This window comes from Phoenix dactylifera, unplaced genomic scaffold, assembly GCF_009389715.1.
Source record: "Phoenix dactylifera cultivar Barhee BC4 unplaced genomic scaffold, palm_55x_up_171113_PBpolish2nd_filt_p 000319F, whole genome shotgun sequence".
NCBI classification, from domain to species: domain Eukaryota; kingdom Viridiplantae; phylum Streptophyta; class Magnoliopsida; order Arecales; family Arecaceae; genus Phoenix; species Phoenix dactylifera.
Window position 1 is genome coordinate 327,175 of NW_024067788.1, and position 23,193 is coordinate 350,367.

At 35.5% G+C, this 23,193-nt stretch overlaps 2 pseudogenes; one reads left to right on the forward strand and one right to left on the reverse strand.

The window, feature by feature from the left end:
* Nucleotides 1-8,388, forward strand: part of LOC103715695 — a 94,569-nt pseudogene extending 86,181 nt beyond the window's left edge.
* A 1,644-nt stretch (nt 8,389-10,032) lies between these two features.
* LOC103697145 lies at nt 10,033-17,370 on the reverse strand (annotated as a pseudogene).
* Nucleotides 17,371-23,193: the final 5,823 nt, after the last annotated feature.

The following is a 23,193-nucleotide window of genomic DNA, read 5'->3' on the forward strand; positions in this document are numbered from 1 at the left end:
CACAAATTTTTCTTGAATCATCCTCAAGTCTTTCCTTGTGCTATAAAATTTTTAGGGATATGATTCCCCAAAGTCTTGCTTACAAATACACAATGTTCATGTTGCAGATACGTTGAATGCACTGCATCAGCAGTTAAGGGTCTATCAGTTTTTAAGAAATTGTACCCTGACTATCGCAAACAAGAGATAGAAACATGTATCACAAGAGCTGTAAATGCCATTGAAAAGATGCAAAATCCTGATGGATCCTGGTTTGCTTCCTTATTTCCTATTTTCCATGGGCATTTCATTTCCATATTAAATTATTATTATTATTACTCTTTGTATCTGCATTAATCTTTGTGAGATATTGTGTCATGTTTCCAGTGGTTTGTCTAACTTTGAGAAAAGTGACATGGATTTTTTCCAATAGGTTTGGTTGTTGGGGCATCTGCTTCACCTATGCCACGTGGTTCGGGATAAAGGGGTTGGTAGCTGCAGGGAGGTCCTATGACAATAGCGATTACATCCGTAAAGCTTGTGACTTTCTGTTGTCAAAACAGTTGGCTTCAGGTGGTTGGGGTGAGAGCTATCTATCATGTCGTAACAAGGTAAAGCTTTCAAAAGGTCTAATCTTTTTTCCATTGCTTTTTGTTCTATTTTGATATCAATCTTTTTTTCCTTTTCTGAGGTTTAATATAATTGAGCTATTATTATTAGCCCACTTGTTTGAACATTTTTCTTTTTATATCTGTAGGAGTTTACAACCTTCAAAGGAATCTTATATATACAATATATGTACATACATACATATATTTCCTGTTTTAGGTGGCTCATCAAATGTTAATTTTTCTTGCAACACATAAGTTGGAACTTCGATTTTACAAGACGTCGTGAATAAAAGTGCAAATCATTATTGTAACAACCCAATACCTCATCCAAAAAACTAGCCTAAATATTTTATTTGGTTCCTTGGTCTGGTATAGGTACCCTAGATATACCTAGTATGTCGCTGTTGTGAGACTAAACACATGCCCGCATGGCTCCTCGTATACTTCCTCTATTTAAGCTCTGATATCCTCGGCAGGATAAAGGTCTAAATCTATTCAACTCTAATCACAAGCACTATGATTAGCCCATAGTCAGCCCTAATAGGCTCGAGCAACAATGTCCCTTAGTCCACATAGGCCATGGGCCATATCTGCTCTAATATCATTTGTAACAACTCATGACCTCATCCAGAAAGACTAGCTGCAGGGTATTATTGCATAGTTAATATGGGACTAAATATATGCCCATACGGATTCTCACAATTATCTTTCTTCATCCTCTTATATGATCATTTGTGTTATGTTGTACATTGGTAAGTGTCTAGGATCAATACATCGACATTCACATATAACAACATCTCTAGTATTGTGATCTTTCCGGATGCATATTCATAATCTTTATTTTTTTCATGCAATGCGTCCTTCATATCATTGCCTATGTTCTATCTTTGTGTTTTTTTGGGATCATTGCTAGCTTCCTAATGTAGCATTTATCTAATGAGCTGACAGAATGAAGAACAGAAATCAGCTAGCAATCGGCAATCAACAAATTCCAATTTGGGTTTCACCCAAGTACAGGATCTTAGCATTCTTTTACTCATTTGGAAAGATCTTATTAGTGTTCCTTGGATTATCCATCTTGGCCAAATTCAAATGTTTCAGAGTCAAAAATTGGTTAGAAGGTACAAGAAAAATATGGAGATGGATTTATTATAATGTTTAGGTTTATTCTTGTCAAGAAGTTTCATTTTCAGGGTCCTAGATAAAATAGGATCATGTTAATTCTGCAATTTAGAATAGATTAGGGTTTAGTATTATCGGAGGTGTAGACAAGCTTCCACTATAAGAGCTTTTGGTAGTTTTTTGAGGATTTTGATTTTATTGACCATATGGTGTGGACTTTGCATGTCTTTTCTTATTTCTCTTTTCTCCTCATATTTTGATTTCTTTTTCTTTGTAGCATCACTTAATGGCCCTTCACATTTACTAATGTGATGGAATTAAGTTGAGTTATCTCATGAAGGGGTATCAATTTAATCTAAAATAGTATCCATCTTATAAGAAATTTGTTTTCCTTTCCAAAGATTTAACCCCCTTACTAAATCTTCTCCTACCTATGAAGATTCTAAAAAGTTGCTTCACTTTGAATTTTCATATAAAAATGAAACTTAGTTATGCTAACTTCTATTGATCTATTTTATTTCAACCTTCATCATCGATCATTTGGAGTTTACATAAGAATGATATAGAGAAGGATTTGTTGAAGTTTGCAACAACTCAAATAGAAGCAAAGCTTATGTAAAGCGCCACCTTTTCTTTTACCACTGAAGATAGATTAGAATTTTCATCCTGTTGTAGAGTTGAAAGTACTTTTTCCTCCATAAAAGAGGATGGTGGAATGAGAATGCCATTGAAATTGTGTTAGGTTTGTGGTAGATCACCATTAAGGTACTAAGCAGTTATGAAACAAGGAGTGATATAAATAGTTAGAACTGAAGGTAGCTATGGATATTATTTTTGGTTTCGTTCATTCCTAAAATTTAAATAGTTATAAGGAAAGAAGCGATCCAAATAGTTAGAACTGACGGTTGCCCTAAATTTTTTTTTTTTGGTTTTTCCTTCATACCTAAAATTTTGTTCTCATTCAAGAACCTAAAGCTCTTAAGGATGTCATTGGTGTGAGGAAGGGAGCCTGATTGTTATGGAGATTGGGATGATTATAGATTTAGAATATAAAATTTTGTTCTTCTTTAAGTCTTTCTAGGTATTCCAATCCTTTAGGCTTATGCTCTTTTATTGGGATATAATTCGAGATATGTGCTTGAGTCATTTGAGTTTTATAGCTATATATGGATATGATTATTGGAATTCTTTTACAAGGAAGAACTGCAACATATAGGGAGTAATTTTTATTTAGCCAAGGAAAATGAACATTTGGACACACCCTACTTTATATTATAATTCTCTTGATTGATTTGTATTTGAGATGTGAATTTGACTACAATTCTTTCCACTTTTCTATAGAAATAGAAGTTCAATTGTATGCTACTTTATCTTCCTTGCTATGAATGATTTAGTGCTAATGCTCAAGGTGTGCCTTCTTTATTGTTTTATTAAATGAGTGCAAAAATGACACCATAGATGAGCTAAAGATATGGTTCAAATATTGGTAGATCTGACAAATAAATTGCTTTTGCTTCTTTTTGCATATCCTCCATATACATGAATGCATTAATAAAACTAACATAGGCTGGGCTAAGTAAAGATGTGTTTTTTGAGTGTTATATGTTTGCTTAGTGCAGCTGAAGATTAAAGATAAATTTAGACATCTATACTATTAGACACATTGAACGAATACATAATTCAAACATCGTGTAATGAGGAGGTAAAAGTAAGGTTGTTGGGTTGAATTTGTAGGAAAACATGAAAAATCCTGTAACAACTAAATCAATGGATAGTTATGAGTGGTATTAATAAATAATAAGGTGATCCAAAAAAAATGGTTGATATACTTCGGACATGTGGCAACATTAGTATGTGTTTCTATAGTTAAGATCAAAAAAGACATGGACGATAGGATTGTAAATGCTCTGAGATGCTTTCCATCCCAAAGGGCTGGGTATTGGTTAGAACAATATTAGAGTTTGTTCCATTTAATCCTACCCATTTTGATGCTATTAATTATATTTTTTAAGCTTGCAACTTCAAATTTTTATGTTCAGATTGGTTGCATAAAATGTCTTTTACATTACTTCATTATCATAATTCTATTCATAGGTTTAAATTTAAATAAAGGCTAGAGTTCATTTGAGTTATGATTCGAATATTAATTATTCATGATCGAAGACAAATTGTTATTTTCAACTCCATATATATAACTTTCAACAAATCCTCACCCTTTTGCATATTACTTTGATATATTCCGAATTGTTGGTTTTCATATCTTTAACATTTAAAAATGCTATTAGTTATATGACTAAACTTCATTAGCTAGCTTTACTATTCATAGCCCATAAAATAATATAAATTAGACTACTACTAGTTAAAAAATATTATCTTTTCAACCATAACCTAAATATATTTATCAAAATTGCTTCAACCATATTTGGATAAGAGATTGAATTTTTGACACAGTTTGAGATATTAAAGCTGCATTGGTATCTTTAGATTAGTTCATTTTATCATTTAGTTGTAAACCACTTTTGCTTTTGATATAGGTGTATACAAATCTTAAGGGAAATAGAGCTAATGCAGTGCAAACTGGATGGGCCATGTTGGCGCTTATTGATGCTGGGCAGGTTTGTTTATATAATTTGTACTTAATGTCATATTCAGATAAACTAAGATGATGACACCTCAAATGAAACTATATTTTCCAATATTATATCCTTTTCGACTTTCCTATCCTACTGCAATATTTTGAATCAATTAAAGTTACAGATATGTCATACTTTTTCATGATTATGATCAATATTCCTTATTATAGATATATTATGTTAGCTTTGCTAATCATGTTCCACAGTTGGTTCCTGCCTATGGCCATATCTTTCTTTTTATGTGGCTTCTTAATTGAGAGTCTCTGGCTTTTTTTTTTAAATTAGAACTCCATCAATAGTGGTGATTCATTTACAAAGGAGTTCCCCGATGCATTAAATGATAGAGTATTCTCTTACTATCAAAAAGGGTGAGTTTTGTGCAAAGGTAAGGTTGCTCCATTGTAAATTGGAGGTCATAGATTTGAAATATGAAAATAGCCTCTCTTCATGCAATGGTACATCTACTTATATCTGGCCCCCTCAAACCTTGCAATGTACATCTACTTATATCTCTACTAACTAAATAAGTTCATGAATCCTTACTAAAAGACTAGTTAGATATATGAAAATATGACTTTGCCTGGCTCAAAAAGTATTGATTGGAAATCTATATCTTTTAGGGGTTTTTTTATATCAAATTCTACAATCTTTCATAGTTGTGTATTAATTCCTATATTTTTTATATTTGCATAATATTTCCTATACTCCTATAATTTGTTGCATATAAGTCTTAGGCCCTGTTTGGGAGAGCTTTTGGAGGGCCAGAAAGCACTTTCTGGCCCTCCAAAGTACTTTTAGATGAAAAAACTGTGTTTGGTAAATTTTTCAAAAAGCTGTTTCAGCTTTTGCGGGAAGCTGAAAACAGCTTTTGGGAGGAAGCTCCCAATTTGGAGCTTTTGGAGGAAGCTGTTTCAGCTTTTTCGGGAAAGCTGTATTTTTGACAAAAATGCCCATATTAAATAACATAATTACATAGTTTGTCCCTTTATAAACCTAAAAATCTGCTAGAGCCAAGAACCCTAGCCGTCGGACTCCCTTTCGTAAGAAAAGGTATTTTTCTTTTCAATTTTTGTATGCATCTCTTGAACCACATTTTAGAAGAAAAAAATTTTAATCCCTTTTCCATACCTTCCAAAATCAATCTATTATTTTTTTTTTATCATCAACCTCGCGGCCCACGCTGAGGTCCTCCTCGAGCGTGGACCACGAAGAAGAGCCCTTGGACGGCGAAAAATTATTTTATGGAAAATTATGTAAAATTATTATGGGAAATTATTTTATACTAATAATTATAATATTGTATACCTTTATTTTTGTATTATACTATAAATATAATATCATATTATATTATATCATAATACATTAATATGTTATGTTAAATAATTTAATATTATGTTATATTATGAAAAATTAATTATGATACTAATAATTATAATATTTTACACCTTTTATTTTTGTATTATACTATAAATATAATATCATATTAATATTATATCATAATACATTAATATGTTATGTTAAATAATTTAATATTATGTTATATTATGAAAAATTAATTTATACTAATAATTATAATATTTTATACCTTTATTATTGTATTATACTATAATATTATATTATATTACATTACATTATAATCCATTTATATGTTATTTTAAATAATTTAATATTATGTTATATTATGGAAAATTAATTTATAATAATAATTATAATATTTTATACCTTTATTATTGTATTATACTATAATATTGTATTATATTACATTACACTATAATACATTAATATGTTATTTATATAATTTAATATTATGTTATATTATGAGAAATTATTTATACTAATAACTATAATATTTTAATACTTTTATTATTGTATCTATACTATAAATATAATATATATTACATTATATCATAATACATTAATATGTTATGTTATATTACCAAATATTAATTTACTCTAATAATTATATTATTATTATGCTATATTAACATAATATTATTTTATATTATAATAATATTATACTATATCGTATATTTATGTATTAATTTATGTTATATTTTTATTATGTTCTGTTGTATAGTACTATGCAATATCCTTTATGGTAATTTTGTCATACAAAAGTACTTTCTCAGTTTGTTTACCAAACACAAAACAAAGTACCACAACACTTTACGAATGTAGTTACCAAACAGCAAACGGCTTTTTATAACAGCCTCTACTTCCAACAGCTCTACTTCTAACAGCTCTACTGCCAACAGCTTCCCCAAACAGGACCTTAGTGATCCAGGCTTAAACCGAATATTTTTGGTTTATTCCTCTAGTGTGTGTTAGTTTGCTAAAAGTTTCTACCATGGTTGACTATTTCGCCCATAGAGGGAAGAGAGTGGTGGGGAAAGCGATGAGAGGTGGCGGTGGGGTTGGGGGTGAGGGAGAAGAGGGAGGGGAGTGATAGCAAAAAACATATATAAGTCCCCAATTTCTCTTTGCTTCAGTCCACTTCAAGAGCTTTTTAATCTTTTTCAACTGTAGTAACCTTTATCCTTGGTGGTTGAGAAACACTGGTAGGAATAATTAATATACATAACAAAGCATATAGCGGGGGATCAATATCCAAATATAAAGATTGAAGGGATTGATATGGAAATATGAAAGGTTGTAAGGACTAGTGCCGAAAAGGAGACCATCTTTTTAATGTACTAGCACCATAGTTCCCTTCTACTGCATGGTTTATATATATATTTATATGTACACCCACACACACACACATTTCATTGAATAAGTGGCATGTGAATGTGAAACAGACTGCTTAATATTTGGTTAATTATTTTTGGAGCAGGCTAAAAGAGATCCAATACCTTTACACCGTGCTGCAAAACTGGTTGGATTAATATGCAATTGGAGAGTGGTGAATTTCCACAGGCAAGTAAGTCACCATTACTTATCAGCTAAATAATTATATGGTAATGGTGCCAAACAATTAATTGGTAGCATCTCAAAAAACCAATGTATGCATTTTGATTAAATGGGGCCAAGTGGAAACAATTCAATATCCTTTTGACAATTATGCTTCATGTTTTTCATTCACTAAACTACGAGGGAAAATTGAATGATAGGCTATCTACAATAGGTCTTGATGGCATCATCTGAGATGTCTAAAGACCAAAATCATATTATTTAAATTTGTTCCTACTTGTTAGCTACAAGGACAGAACTTAGAGAGATTTCAACGGCTCTTTTTTAACATTTTGCTTTCATTTCTGATTTTAGAAACATGCAAACCTATTGAATTTTACTTCATAAATGATCCTGAAACTGTATCCTCTGGCTCAATGCATAGTAAGAGGTCTTTTAAAACGATATGAATTTTTCTTTCTAGGCAATTGAAACATAATCAGCCATAATCTTCTACTTGACGGCCCATAACGTGTTCTCTCTCCCTTTGTGCTTTCACTTCTTGTTATCAGTTGGTAATAGTTTATTAGTTGAAGGTGTTTCCTTATGTTTTGACTGCCACCGGCATATTTTAAATCCTTTATACAAAATCTAACTAAATAACTTATTTATGGATCTATATGTACTGAGTGCTCTCCGTCCAATGTGGGGTATATGGCAAAAGAAAAGAAAGTGCTCTCTTTTTGTACTTTGATTCCATCATCCTATTGTGAAACTTTAATATCTCTACATATAGCTTAATATGCCAAGCTAGAAGGGAATAGGATGGTAGAATGATTTCCATCTGTATGTCTTTGATGGAAAGCTCAATAAGCTTGGCGTATGAAAGGAATGTCTGAATTGAAGTTCTGAAATGTCAGGTGAGAATAGTTGCTGTGTTGACTCTCCTCCTCTATATACTGGATATGACCATTCTTTTTAAAGTGCAGGAAATTACAGGGGCTTTGGCAATGCTCTCATGTTCACTTACAGCAACTACAGGAACATTTTTCCAACATGGGCTCTTGGAAAATATTCGACTGAAGTCTTTCTCCATGCCAAGAAATGAAGAGCCTAGACGTCTACTTATATCACTGTTGTTGCCTGGATACTAATAGTAGTTCTCCATGTCGTGTACATCTCCAAATGAAAGAACTATAGTATGCTGGAACAGCCAATAGGCTTTAATTATATTTAAAGTGTGGAATATGCTTGAAAAATCTGCTTGGAAAAAGAAAATATGTAGTCTCTTGCCTGGACCATCCTTCGTTCGTATCGACTCTTTTCCTTTAGAGAAAGAGAAATAAAAATAGAGATATATAGGCAACACAGCTCAGTAAGTAAATCTTACATTACCTTATTGGATCGAGCATAAGTTTTTCCATGTCAATGCATCAATTAATAAAAATAACAATTATTGCCAAATAAAGAATTTCATAGTACATTATTTTTAAAACTAGTGATAAAGAAAAATATGATATTTCCACAAACAAATCTTATGCAGAAAAAATATGATAATTTTAAAAATAAATAAGAAGTGTAAAATCTACTTACTTCTTTCGCCTTAGACCGACAAATGTCGCTAGGTAAATCTGTTAAACCCATTTAAAAATATTAAAAGCAAAATTAATCTCTATTAAATGACTTGAATGGAATTAAAGTAGCAAGAAACAGAGACGCTTAGTTGGACGATGACATTTGACGGTTTTGAGTGGGTTAGGCTTGAGCGACTCGATCAATAAATTATATTGCATTGACTCGATCAGGCTAAGGTCGTCCAACAGAACTCATCATCAATGGATTCTATAGACACTTGACAGGGCTGGCGTGATCGGTCTAGTAGGCGTAGAGCAGTTTAGGGCTCTTTTGAGGGATTAACTCGGGTTTGTAGATCAGGTTGACAGGACCTTGTACTAGGATCTATAAACCTCCTAGAGAAAGAAAGAGGGAGAAGAGAGAAACTAGAGAGTGGAGAGAGAAAATAAGAGAAGAGGGAACTGTTAGGCTCTCTCTCTCTTTTCTTCTTCCCGAGCAATGAGAGGTGCTTTGCTGTAGCAGCGCTCGTTGCCGACAACCCCTAACAGTCGATGACCCATGTGGTGTCGACGACGTGCCACGCTCGACGATAGTTGGCCACAATGGAAGAAAAATAGGAAAAAAATAGGGGAAGCTTGTCCGTGATCCATCGACAATTTGTCAGATCAAGGTGAAGGCAGTGGCCCAAAGACGAAAAAGGAAGAGAGAAAGCTTACCTTGTCTCCGGCGAACTCTTCCGGTTGGATCAACGACAAAAACTATGTAGATTCATTGCGAAATAACAAGAGATCTATACATCTAATGGATGACAAAGGAGAGGAAGAAATGTCCTTTTATCGATAAAAACCAACTTAGAAAAGGTAAGATTCGATCGCCCTCACTCTCCTCCTCCCGATAGAATTGGAGGAAGAAGAGAACTCCTGATCGGAGTCCGATTCTTTCTCTCCATGCGCAGAGGCTGTATGGGCCATTGCTCAATGGGCATGCAGCCCAAATCATGTCCGGGCTGGTCAATGGACCAGCCCTCACATTCTCCCTCCTTAATTCAATGCACTTTCTTGCCAGAAATGTTACGGTTTGTTCTACTGGTATCAGGTGTTATACCTGTACCCTCGGTACCAATATAGAGTCCAGAGACCTTTTCTCGTGCCTAGGTGCAATACCACTTAAACCAGCCGGTATGGGTCTGTACAATATAAATCAGGCAAAACCAATCAGCTTCACCTAGAACAAGCCAATTCAACCCCTGTAATGTATTGAAACTTGATATACTAGTACATTTTCAATATGATATAATATGCTTGGTATCAGGCTCTACAAGTCAGTACGATGAAGCATTGTCTTATCACTTTGATGGAAATCGAAAACCGATATAGCAACTTGACTAAGGGCTCTTTCCTTCTTGGGGTTATCACGGGGGCAAAGTAGTTGGAGCGAATCCTGATGCTTAAATCCCTAATATAAAATCAAGCAAGTTAAGCCACCAAGTTTTGTTGGGAAGAAACAGAACATATATTAAAATTTTATCTAGTTCAAAATTAATGTATTAAAACACGCAAAAAATATCCATTCGTTTTCTTTTATTTGGTGACCAATGCATATCTTATTAAGCTATATAATTGGATCTAAGGATTGTTGTGATAGTACCGGAGTCTGTACCAGTTGTCCGGCGACACAGTTTGGTATGCTCCCATGTTGTTTTGTGCCAAGCTTATACCAACATAGTAGAGAGGGGAAGAGAGAGAGAGAACGGACGAGAAGAAAAGAGGGAGAGAGGGAGAGGGAGAAAAGGAGGTAGAGAGATGGAGAAGGCCCACAGAGGCTGTTGGAGTGCAGCCCGACATGGCAGAGAGGATGGCGAAGAGGGAGAATGAGAGAGAGGAAAAGACAGAAGGGGGAGGGAGGGAGAGGGAGAGGGAGATCGAGGGAGAAAGGGAGAAAGAGAGATGGAGGGTGGCCAATGGCTGGTGGAGGGTCAGGGAGGGATGCGGAGGGGCGGAGGAGGGGCTCCATCCTCTAATTTTTCTGTTTCGTTCGAACAAGAGTGCCAAAGGGAGGCCTCTTAATTTTTTATTTTGAATTATTCAAGTGAAGTTGGCAAGGGGGTTTCCAGCTTCACTTAAATTCTTCAAAATTAAGAAGGCCCCCTCCGAGATATCTTGCCCTTTCTAGCCCTCTATGGCCTCCGCCAGCCATCCGCCACCCTCCCTCTCTCGTCCTCCTTTTCACACTCACTCCCCCCTTCTCTCTCTCTCTTTCCTTCTCCTCTCCCCCTTCTTAACCAGTTTCTCAATTTGAAGGTTGTAATCATCCCGATCCGCTGCTGGTATATCTTGGCACGCCATGAATCAGAAGGTTCAGGATGATTCTGTCAACCTTGATTGGATCTACCTAGATGCCAAAGTAGGATGTAATCTACATCCTCTTTATAAGAAATCCAAGGAAAGAAGTTGACCCCTGGATAATGAAAAAATAAGTCATTGAGTTTTATGCGGACTCAAAGGTGTCTATCATTATTAATTGCTTTCAAGAGAAAGAAAAAAGCTTCAGGCTTGTTCTTAAATTTCTCTTCTCAGATCTTCCAATTTTTGGCTAAGAAACTCCCTAGCGCTAACGGATGAGTACTGCCAAGATTCCTAAAAATTTGAGATTATGTTTTCTGATTTGTTGCAACTTATATTTAAGACCTCATCATATTAGATTTTCACAACAAATATTTATGACTTTCCACATGGGTCTTAGTTGGGTCCGATAAGTGAGTGGTTGAATTGTCTTAGATAAACTTTAGTTCCTAATTTTCATAGATCATAATTGAATCCAAACAAGTTGAATGCATTTTAAGAGTCCTAGATTGCTCATACAATAAATCATCAAAGGCTATAGAAAGGCACTATGGCCGGAAACTAAGAAAGAGTTTTAGTGGTTTTTTGGGTGAAAGAAAAGGATTGAAAGACAAATTTGGCCTATTATTTCCTGTCTAACCCTCTTATCTCTATCTTGTTTCTCTTTTCCCTCTCCTTCCCCTCTAGTTCGTTGTACCACATGTCTTCTCCCCATTTTCCTGCAGTTATTCTTCTTACCTGCGGATTTTCTGCACTACAAAAATCTGTGTTGTTGCAATATTGAAAAGTATAGCTCTGCATTTTATTTCAAATAATTATCTACTACAGAGCATATACATATTTTTATTTCAGAAATATGAAATTATTTTTCTTTCAACTATTTGCCTTCAATTATGACCTGATCAACCCTAGATTCATTTACCTATGTCTCTTTCTTGAAGGCTCAAAACAAAAAGTTTGTGAACCCTATAATTATTTGTAATCACCAAAAGACACCTTTTCTCCCTTATTACCAATAACAAGACAATAAGATGACCTTTTCATCAAAACCCTAATTTTCGATGACATTAAGACCCACTAAAACCTTTATAGGCCATCAAAGGTGTCCCGCATCACCTCTCCTTTCCAAATGTATCCCTTTCATGCTTTAAATTATAGCTCAATATATCGTATAAATGGTTTTCTATTGAAATAGTATAATACCTATACCATTAGTACATACCAAAAATGACAGCATCAAAATTAACCATCAGAACTAGCCGGTATAGTATGTATGATACTCATCGATACACACCATATGGACTGGTACAACCAGTATATGCCAATATCAATGATTTCAGTGTCTTGGCATCCGTAATGCTGGTTTCACATTGAAATGGTACGGTAGCAATGATATTGTCTTGTTCCCATGATTTTTGAATCTGTGATTATATATAATTGTGACTTTCCTAACTAAATCACCCATCACTTTACTATGGCCTGTACAATTTTCAATTTTCAAGTGGCTATGATCCTTGAGCCACCTAGCTCGCCCCCTCATTTCATATAGCTAAATAAACAAAATTTCACTAACACGATCTGCAAACTCATGATAATCAAAAATATTTCATGTCTTACATTATAAAAAGTTATCCATAGAATATTTTTTCCTTAGAGTTTATATAATCAGTTCTAGATCTTTTATATATTTCATGTTCCTAGATGTAGTTTTTCATGTATACAGATTATATTTTGGGAAAATTATCAATTTTCCATGTTAAGGCTTTAATTGTTAAAAACTTATTTGTAGCCTGCCATACATCCAAAAATAACATTAAAAAATTCTCTAGACTTCAAAACTTTGATAAACCAACCATAGTTGCTCCAGAGTGTTGATTCTTACATCCATGTCACTTATGGAGTCGGACCTTGGGCCATCCGATGCCTGCACAAGTAGAATGGGCCCTTGCGTTTTTGGTATGATGATAATGATCTTTGCCAAGGTTTAAAGTCCCAACCCCAATGCAATATAGGTCAGGGATGGGAAAAATTACTATATATCGACGCTTACTATATATGCATAGGCATCCTAATACATACCAGGATTGCATGAAAATCTGCCAAACCAATCAATTCACAAGCAATATCGCTTGGACCACAAAAAACACCTGGCCCACCCTCTTCACTTCTTTACACCTGAATGTAGCGGTGGAGATCTCTAGCTGGGAACAGAGCTTCAAATCCGCCATTTTGCAGTGGAATTGAAAATTTTGGCCCTCAAAAGACAATTCCGCAAGGTCCTTATCCTCTCTCTCTCTCTCTCTCTCTTGGAAAAAAAAAAAACTGGCCCAAAAGTCATGCTTTAATTACTAAACACAGGGAAACTCCATATTTGATCTAATTTTGATTTGCTTCTTGGATTCATTGCTTTTAAACAATGAATCTAGGCTAAAACATAATTTTGGGCATTTTGGGTTTGGCCCCAAAACCTATGCCCAGAAATCTTATTAATCCAAAATTAATCTGCTTATACAGTATTTGTTCAAGTTCATTTTTAGGTAAGATGCAGAGTTGCTTATTCTAAAACCCTGACGAATTAAATTTTTGAGCTATTACTTTACTTTAAAATTAATTTTTCTAAATAATAATTTCGAAAATAATAACCAGGCAAAGTTCAGAAAAAATTGGAAGCATGTTTGCATTTGTGATGTGGCACATTCTACCAGCTTTCACAATATTGGTGTCAATTGGGGTGTGCACAACTTCCACCCAAACCTAGGAGTTAAATAAATTTTAAATCAACATTGCAAAAATAAATCCATTCAGGTTGACTTTTTCCATATGGTGTACGTATAGGGCCTAATATACAAAGTCTTCAATTTAAAATTAAATTTCATTGATTATTTAGATTTCTAAAATTTTTAGATTATTTATAAACATATTAAAATTTTTATAATTTAAAAATATATGATGGACTAACTAATCATAAACTATTTCTTAAGTTAGATAGCATATTTTGTTTGCAATAAACTTTATAAGTTCCATATTTAAAAAAGTGCACAAAGTATTAGATCATTGTACACTAATTATTGAGATAGGTGGTGTATTTTTTTTGAAAACAAATTTAACTTTTATTGATTTTATATAGTCAATACAAAAAATATTTATGTATGAAGTTAAGAAGTAAATCACCAAAAAAAATGGGACGATAGGTCGATGCACATGTACCATAACTTGGGTACACAAGCAAAGTACATGCTCTTTTGCCCTGTTTATAAATAACCTAAAATTTCAGAGAATCAAAACAAAGGTTAAATTAGTTATTGCCCTACCATCCATCATCACATGTCATATATCAAAATTATCAATCACTTGAATGATTTTTATTTGGATCACATGATGGCCAATGAGGGCAATCTACCATAAAGGATAAGGGGTGGGCCGAGCAGCACAAATGGCTATGCAACTATTGCTGATTTACTATCTATAATTGCAAGGCCAATACAACCACATTTGGGATAATTATGACATGACATTTAGAGAGGCCTTACACAAATATTATTTTTGCTTGCAACCAAGTGGTGGCATGACAAAGGAGCACATGGAAACCATTACATCAGATAAACTACATTATCAATGGAAAAAAGGAGATAATAAAATAAAGGGAAAGGGAACAAATTAGAAAAGAAGGTTATTGAAACTATGGCAGTCAAAAGGATGAGCAGTACCTGAGCAAGGATGTGTGGATTTCCAATGACAATTAGCAAGGATCTAGCACGAGTTATGGCAACATTAAACCTTCTAGGATTGCTGAGGAATCCCAAGTTGTGCAGCCGGTCAAATTCATTATGCTTGACAGTTGACCTAACCGTAGATATGAATTATTATTTGCTTTTCCTGCCCCTGAAATTGTTCGACATTCCCAACCTTCAGATCTGGCATTTCAAGCAACTCAAGGGCTTTCTTTAGCTCGAGTACTTGCTGACGATATGGAGCAATAATGCAATAGCAGTCTCATCTATTCAGTATTCCTCGTCAGTTTCCTTATAATCTCTATTACTTTACCAGCCTCAATTCTATTAAACCATGATCTGCCCTCCCTCTCATCACATCCCTGAATTCCAATGAAGAGAATAGGAAAATCTTTGTTGGGAAAGACCCACTGAATCATAAATACTTGATGCTTTTTCCTCTTTACAAGCAATTCAACTCACTCTTGTAGAAAAGCCTTGAAGGGAGCTCCAAGATTGCGGGGGGACAACGGTTAGTTTCTTACCAGCTTTGTCACATAGATCATATTGCCAATATTCATAATATCCACACTCAAAAGCCTTTCCAAGTACGATTTTCCTAAACCGATAACTCTGCATCTTCCCGAATAAACTGTAGGCCCCCCAGCTGCATGGGGTCTCCAGCTAGCACAACGACAGTTCTTGGTACACAAAAGTTCAATATGGGAACCATCGTCTCTGGCTCAGAGGCTTGGCCAGCCTCATTCCAAGAAAATGTGGGAGAAGTGATCTTTGCCGATGCCTTCAGCGTTATACAAGAGATGCACTTCATATAAGTGGATACAATGATCTTGTAGCGCCACAAAGCTCTGAGCGGGAGGGCCTTTTAAAGACCGTATCTTCAAAGAAGCAAAACTGGATAAACTCAGGCTTAACATCTTCATAACGACGGCTGGGGGGCATTTAGCCTAAATATCTCGTTTTCTCGAATGCCAATTCCTTCCCCGTTTGAGCAGCTTTTCCAAGGATATGATCTGCTGCATTATTTGAAGGAGCACAAACAAGAATGCATGCTTTTTGTCCTGGCTTTGTAGAGTTGTAGTATTGCCTCCACCAATGTCATTGTCTTGCCCGTTCCTGGAGGTCCATATATGACATAAGGAGGACCACATTTACAACCAAGTATCATTTCAACTGAACGCACTTGCTCCCTATTTAGAAATCCCTTCCGTGGCATAAAAGATGGATGGTTTAGTCATCCTTCAATGAGACGACTGGCCAGGAAAGAGCAACTCCAGCCTTAATTTTTCTGCAGCAAAAATTGCCTGATACAGCCTCCTCATATTCACTCTGTTGTACTTGAAGCTAACATTGTAGGAGATTCTTATTCCGATGACGCCTGTGTAAGTTCTTATCAAATCTTAAAAATATTGCATCAGCCTCAACTCTGTGAATGTTAACCCTGAAGAAAAACCACCAATTATGTCAAACCAAATATTATAGCCTAGTGAGAGGGCTGGGAGTATTGCACAGTTCATAAAGAGGTAAAACCTGATAAGGACGACGGTCATCATCTGGACTGTCAGTTGCAAGCTGGGAAAATATTATAGTCCCCATAAACCAGTGAAGGCCTTCTCTCAGCCAATCCAGGAAACCTCAAGAGACAAGATCTGGGTTACCTCTCTTTTTCATGGTCATCGCACTCCATGTCATATGCTGTCATTTCTTCTGCAAAAGCAATTAACAGTTAGCAAGGTAACAAAAGGCATCTTTAATCTTGATTACTCTTCTGAGAACAAGATGGTTTTACCTACGTCCAAATAATTCTTCCATGGAAAGCAGGTGTGCTAAAATATCTCGCATTAGTTGTTAATATTCAATCCTTTCGTGACGACTCAGGGACCTGTTGATTTTCAACAATTGCACCAATGTCTTGGCGTATGGCAAATTGAGGAAGTCTATATTGAAATCCCCGTGTATATGCCCGAGGATGGGTGCTGACTTTCCACATACTGGTCGCAATCAAACTTCTTTTTCCGGGTGGAACCTCTTGAATATGGCTTATCAGAAAATAAAGACTGCGAGACTTCATCCTCCCCTAGTAGAAAAGGCCACCCTCTCAATCTTCTCATCACCAAGATCAAAATGGACAACTGTGTATGCGAGCCAATTTCTTTTGGTTTACATGACAGCCAAATTGGTGAGAGTCTGTCCAGGCTGAAGAACCCTATCTTCCAAATATTTCAACCCCGATAAAGCTACATTTCACCTCCTCATCAGCATCATCAGATGGAGGTTCCATCAACAACAGAACATAGCTGTCCTCATGATTTGAAGAGAAGATCCTAACACTCCACAGTTCTCTTGGATCGCTGGTGGCATTCTTAATATTGATTGAATCTGTGTATGCTCCTCCTATGAGAGCAGACGAGGCCTCCCATGAACAAAAGGGAAAGGAATTGTAATTTACGATTAGAACCTTCTTCAAGTGGATTGAAAGAGTGAGGTATTTTCATCCTCAAAATCTTAGGAACACCTACTTTTGGCTTTCTCCGACTACGGAGTATTCTTCATCCCAAGTGTCTTTTCACCAAGAGTACCCATTGTAACAAAGAACCTTCACTTGAGCAGTTGCCTATCCTGCATTGATGCCAAAGGATCATTAGAAATCACCTTTTACCCCTTTCTAACATAAGGACATTGGTAGAAGCAATTATCATCTATTTTATCAAGAAAAAAGGAAATAAGTTTCAGAGCAAAAGATATCACAGGCCAATTAAGGAAAAACCAATTGATAACCATAATTAGAAAAAAGTAATGTTTGTAATGAAAAGGGGTATCTATTACAGTGGCATTGTAACACCATTTCACACAACTGTTTTCCATAGTGAATACGGATAAAAACTGAAAACACCTTGATGATCAATAACAGCATAAGAAAAAATTAACACGTTGACAAAATGGCACGAACACAAGGATATTCAACAATCAATAATATTAATAAATAAATACAATAGTATTCACCAATGTAATGTATGAAACCCCTTCCATCAGTTAATGTAAAAAGAAACCAGATCTATTGTAATGAACAAGAGCATTAATAAGGCACTATTTAAACATATACATGAGGGCACATTTATACGAACCTTAAGCAGAAGTATAATGAGGCCCCACAAATAGATCTGGACTAAAGCAGAAAAAGTCTTCAAGCTCATGGATTCTGCACTCAAGAAGCATATGATAAATGACATATGGGTTCCCTTAACAAGAAAACAACGCAAATAAAACACCTCAACATTTTCTTTTTAAAAAACAAAAGGAAATATTTCAACATTGGGAATCATCAAAATTATTAACACAAGTGTCAGTATCGGAAAATTTTTCATAATGTCATTCAACCATGTTTTAGATTCAGCAAAAAGCCATTCCCCAGAAAAAAATTAGGCAAAAAAAACAATAAGAAGGAAAGCAAAAAAACCTCACCCAAAAATTAGTAACAGCAATAAACTATGCCAGACAACTGACTGTTTAGTTAGATCTACAGCAATAATAGTTATGCCAACAACAGCTGATAATAGTCTGCTAAATTGGGATGCTGCATATTTTCCCCATTCTCATAATCCAAAAGCATAATACATGTGGAGGAATTAAAGAAAAATACTTACTCTTGGATTTGATTGCTTGTCAACTATGTTTCGGAGACCAATAAAAACCAAGGCAAATGTTCTTTAAAAAACTAAACTCCTAAAAAAAAAGAGAGATGAAAACCAACCCAATGCTTAATTCTGGAAAACTACCAAGAATTACAACAATATAAATGCCATAAAAAAAATGTAACATGAAGAACCTACATCTATTTTCCACATGCATTTCAAAAAATAGCTGCATTTGCATAGCTTTCTTTATTTCTTTAAAACCAGATCAAAATACCATAGATTGCAGAAGACAACCTTAACCCAGATCACAATTATTTTTCAGATGATTGAAAACATTCAAAATGAAAGTAACCAAATCATTATATATTTTTGAAAAAATTTTAAAAATTGATATTAATCAACACAATGATACATAATTCAACTAAATCCAGTTCATGAGATTCATAAACAATCACATTTTACAGCTATTTTTCAATCCATAAAATAGCTCTAAATGCCATATATCATAGAAAACAATCTAGCGCAGATTCCGCAAATCTTATCCCTTTTTTTCTTCTGCATTTTGGATTATTGACCACCATTGGAAATCAAAGACAATAAAAAGCATCACAGAATTCATCAAAAATATTAAGAAACCGCACCAGTACCACAAAAATTCCAGAACAGGAAATGCCCAACATAACTCGGGAAAAAGAAAAAAAAAAACACAGTTCCTTTGGATCAAAATCAAAGACAACAGATATCCACGGATAAATCGCCAAATGCCAAAGATTACAAAAGGAAGAACTCTAGACCTGGGTACCAAATCCATCTTTTTACACCCGTTTGAATGATACGAAACCATTTACAACTGGAGATAAACAGAAGTCTTACAAGGGGAATTTCAGAAAAAACTAAAAGATATTTTTCCACAAAACAATCCCCCCCCCCCCCCCCCCCCCCCCCCCCCCCCCCCCCCCCCCCCCCCCCCCCCCCCCCCCCCCCCCCCCCCCCCCCCCCCCCCCCCCCCCCCCCCCCCCCCCCCCCCCCCCCCCCCCCCCCCCCCCCCCCCCCCCCCCCCCCCTCCCCCGCCCCACCCCCCCCCCCCCAAAAAAAAAAAAAATAAAAAAAAAAAAAACCTACATAGATATCTCCATCTATAAGTAAGACAAGTAAGCTCCCAAAGCGATAGATTTAGAGAAAACAGCCTAAAGACAATGGTAAAAAACAAAGCCCAAATTCTCGACACGAGCAATCAACAAATCGTGATTACTTCGAGAATCGAAGAAATAATACCCTCCGATCAAACAAACACAACTGATTCGCTATGCCCGACGGAGACTGGAATCAATCCATCGATGCTAAAGGGAGACGAGCGAAACCTCGTGGCCCAATCTACCGATAAGACGGATCGAAACGACTACTTCCACGGAGATGGGACTTTTGGGGTGGGGGATTTCAAAAGAGCGAAGCCAATGAAACGGAAGAGTAGAGGAGAAAAGCAAGAGAGAGCACACAAAGGGTAGATCCTTTGGGCCCACCCCCCCCCCCCCCCCCCCCCCCCCCCCCCCCCCCCCCCCCCCCCCCCCCCCCCACCCACGTTGCATATCTACACCAATCCGAACACGGAACAGTCAATCCAGTCCTATGCCTGTCTTACATGTGTTTTCCCAGCTGGATCTTCAATTGTCCATTGCATGAAGAGATAATATCACGTAAATTGCACTAGATGACCCTGTAATCTTGCAAGCTACCATTCCTCACATGATACATGACAAAAAAATAAGCATCTAAGTGGATGCGCATAAGAGCTTGTTTATTTACATAACACGACTTTTTTTAAGATAAATGGATTTGGCTAATAATTTAGGAAGACGGCAATGTCCATATGGTGATAGCATCACTATGTGAATCATACCCACGCCCTATGTATTGCAAGCTAGTGCTGCTCTTAAAATTAGCCATGCACAACAATATACGCATATAAACTAGTTTTCGTAAGAGATTGTTTATATGTAAGATCTTTTATGTTTGGATCAATATTTTCAATTTAAAACAAAAAGGAAAAAAAAAATCTAGAGTCGACTTCTTATTGATATATCTTTGGACCCAAAGATGATCAATGATGCAGAGAAGCTTAAACTTAAAATATATATAGATTAAATAATTAAAATATAAATTGAGAAAGAAATATAAAAATGTAGTAATGTTGCCCAACATGACAACCCAAGAAGGGGGGTGAATTGGGTTTTCTAAAAAATTATGTTTCCTAATTTACTTTGAATTGAATGCAGCGGAATGATAAGATGTTATTTACTTAAACTCTAGGCAATTACAAGTAAAGTAGTGGAAGATTAAGCTAGAGCAATTATAATCTATATGAATGGTAAGGATAGAGTGGAAGCTAAGCAAATTCTAAACAATCACTTATAAATCAATAGGAAATAAAGCTAGAGATATTACACAATCAAGTATGAATGTAAGGCATGAAACACAAGAGAAAAGGCATTACAAACACAAAAATGTTATAGTGGTTCGGTGCACCCCAGCACCTACATCCACTCCCCAAGACCTCTTGGGAATTTCACTATAATCCCTCAGACTACAGCCGGTTGTTTTACAAGCTCACAACCTAACTTGTTGTTTTCACGAGATCACAACGAATTCGGTCGGTTTTCACAGGCTCACCGACTAGAACCAACCGATTGTTTTTTCGGGTTCACAATCAAACCCAGTTGGTTTTCTCCGGTTCACCAACCACAACCTTACACCGTTGGTTTTCTCTTTGGCTCACCAACAAACCTTAACCCCTTGATTCAATCCTTTGATTGAGTCAAGTTACAAGATTTAAAATAAGAATTTAAAGCAAATACAAGCTTCTTAAACAAGCAGATATAGTAAATATAAACAAGTAGAGTAAAGAGAAGAAGCTCTCAAACAAATTTTGCAGATGAAGAAACTCGGCTTCTTCTTTACTTGACCCTCTTCTGATTTCACACGAGGTAGAGGATCACTGAGGCAACACACAGTTGGAGAGGAAGCTTTGGGATTCACTCGGATGCTCTTCTTCTCTCTCTTTTGCTTTAAGGCCCTTTTGTGCTTTTGGAAGGTTTCTCTTGAAATCTCTTTGAAAATTCTTCTCTATGTGTTCTCTCCCACTTCCTTTACTTCTCCCATAGCTCTTTCCTTGATTTTATAGCTTTGGATGTCGTGGGAACAAAGATCTAGCTGTTAGAGACAAAAACAGAGCCGTTGGAGTTGAGAAAAAACTAGCTGTTATGCCTCCCAGCGTGTTCGAGTCGACTCGGCTAAAGTAGGAGTCGACTCGGCTAAAGCAGGAGTCGACTCGGCTGGGAGTCGACTCGGCTGGGAGTCGACTCGAGCACTGCAGCGCTGAAAATCAACTCTCTATCTTTTTGTCTGTTCTCAGTCGGAGTCGACTCGCAGAATCCCAGAGTCGACTCGCACTGTTTCTTGAAACTCCAGAGTGCCAGAGTCGACTCTGAACTTCCAGGAGTCGACTCGAGGACTATTCTTTTGAATCTTTGTTTGAATTTGCTCCTCCAACTTGAATCCTTTGAACTTGAAACTTGGACCAATAAAGTATAACTTTCTTTCAACTTTTTGAGAACTTTTGAGGCCTTCTTGTATTTTTCCAACTCGTTATGTTCCTTGCAAAACAAATTATCTTTCTTCTTCCAACACAAATATTAGTAATTATACTTCAAAGTTTTGTGATAATCAAAATCAATCTTTGGGTCATCAATCTCCCCCTTTTGATGATGGCAAAACTTGGAGTATGTGCAATATAAAATTGATTGTGTTCTAGAACTAATGCATAGCTAAGTTGCATGAAGTAGAAAACATATATCTTTAAAATATACTTCATGATAATGCTTTAGATTTAATTAATTTAACATAATCAACACATAAAGCATTATGAGCATATACTCAGATATTTCTCCCCCTTTTTGACAACATCAAAAAGGTTGCAAGATAATGAAACATTAAGCAGAAAGCAGTAAATAATACTCAAATATCTTTTTCTTATTGTACTCTGATTTTCAGTCAATGCATGTCGAATTATTGCACAAATATGAATCATATAACTCAAGGCAATAATGTCAGAATAACATTAATGAGTATAGATCAGAGCCAATTAAGATGATTTCAGAGCAAATTATAATGAGAGCACATCGAATGTGATTCCAAAGATAGTTTTCAAATTAAGTGTAGGTGGAACCTTTTTCAAGTTAATTCAAGAAGTATCAAGACTGATATTCAAAAAAGGCACGAATGGAAATCTAACCCCCTTTTTTTGAAAGATCTTTAATAACAATTATGAAAGCTTGTTCATTTAAGATCTTTTGCCCAATATATTAAATATATAGCAACATGAGAGCAATCTAATCAATTTTTTAGAGTATAATATCAAAACTTATATACTCGAAAAATATAACATCATGTTTGAATTGCAATTTGGTTCATGATTGATGCATAAGATATATTAACCAAATAGCAAGCCTCAAGGTGTATAACATAGATTTTCAGATTTAAATTTTGGATATTTATAATACATATTGGAGAGTATTAGGATCACTTCTCATTTAGTATTCTTTCTCTCGTCTTTAGTTATAGATTTATGCAATTAAGTTCTATATGATCTCTTCCTTTGAAATTTTTTTTCTCCCCCTTAA